Source organism: Penaeus vannamei, chromosome 6 (genome assembly GCF_042767895.1).
Source record: "Penaeus vannamei isolate JL-2024 chromosome 6, ASM4276789v1, whole genome shotgun sequence".
NCBI lineage: Eukaryota > Metazoa > Arthropoda > Malacostraca > Decapoda > Penaeidae > Penaeus > Penaeus vannamei.
The window spans coordinates 20,736,903-20,737,829 of record NC_091554.1 but is presented as its reverse complement, the minus strand read 5'-3'; the positions used below and the strand labels follow the sequence as shown (position 1 = coordinate 20,737,829).

The window sequence follows — 927 nt, the reverse complement described above, 5'->3', positions numbered from 1 at the left end:
TACTACCATTACCATTACTGTTATTCTCATTATAACGATTATTATTATTGGCAAAGCCAGTTTAGGCGTATGCTTCGTATGTACAGCGAAATATCTCCAGGGAAGGGGATCCAGGGGTTTGCCCTAGTAGGGAAAAACCCCAAGGAAAGAGCATCCGGTAGGGAAATTACCCAGGGAAGGGGGCCCGGGGACATGCCACCGATAGGGAAATACCCCAGGGAAGGGGGCCCGGGGACTTGCCCCCGATAGGGATATACCCCAGGGAAGGGGGCCCGGGGACTTGCCCCCGATAGGGAAATACTCCAGGGAAGGGGACCCGGGGACTTGCCCCCGATAGGGAAATACCCTATGGAAGGGGCCCCGGGGACTTGTCCCCGATAGGAAAATACCCCAGGGAAGGGGGCCCGGGGACTTGCCCGCAAAAGGGAAATACCCCAGGGAAGGGGGCCCGGGGACTTGCCCCCGATAGGGAAATACTCCAGAGAAGGGGGCCCGGTGACTTGCCCCCGATAAGGAAATACCCCAGGGAAGGGGGCCCGGGGACTTGCCCCCGATAGGGAAATATTCCAGGGAAGGGGACCCGGGGACTTGCCCCCGATAGGGAAATACCCCAGGGAAGGGGGCCCGGGGACTTCCCCCGATAGGGAAATACCCCAGGGAAGGGGGCCCGGGGACTTGCCCCCGATAGGGAAATACTCAAGGGAAGGGGGCACGGGGACTTGCCCCCAATAGGTAAATACCCCAGGGACTTGCCCGGGGACTTGCCCCCGATAGGTAAATACCCAAGGGAAGGGGGCCCAGGGACTTGCCCCCGATAGGGAAATACCCCAGGGAAGGGGGCCCGGGGACTTGCCCCCGATAGGGAAATACCCCAGGGAAGGGGGCCCGGGGACTTGCCCTCGATAGGGAAATACTCCAGAGAAGGGG

The 927-nt window shown here is 60.5% G+C and overlaps 1 protein-coding gene across 1 annotated transcript in view; it reads right to left on the bottom strand.

Annotated features, from left to right (window-relative positions):
• Positions 1-53, bottom strand: part of LOC113816099 (uncharacterized) — a 7,732-nt gene extending 7,679 nt beyond the window's left edge. The window contains exon 1 of the mRNA XM_027368113.2: positions 1-53. This exon is cut by the window's left edge and continues 327 nt beyond it. The gene's annotated coding sequence lies outside the window, so the exon portion shown is untranslated.
• Positions 54-927: the final 874 nt, after the last annotated feature.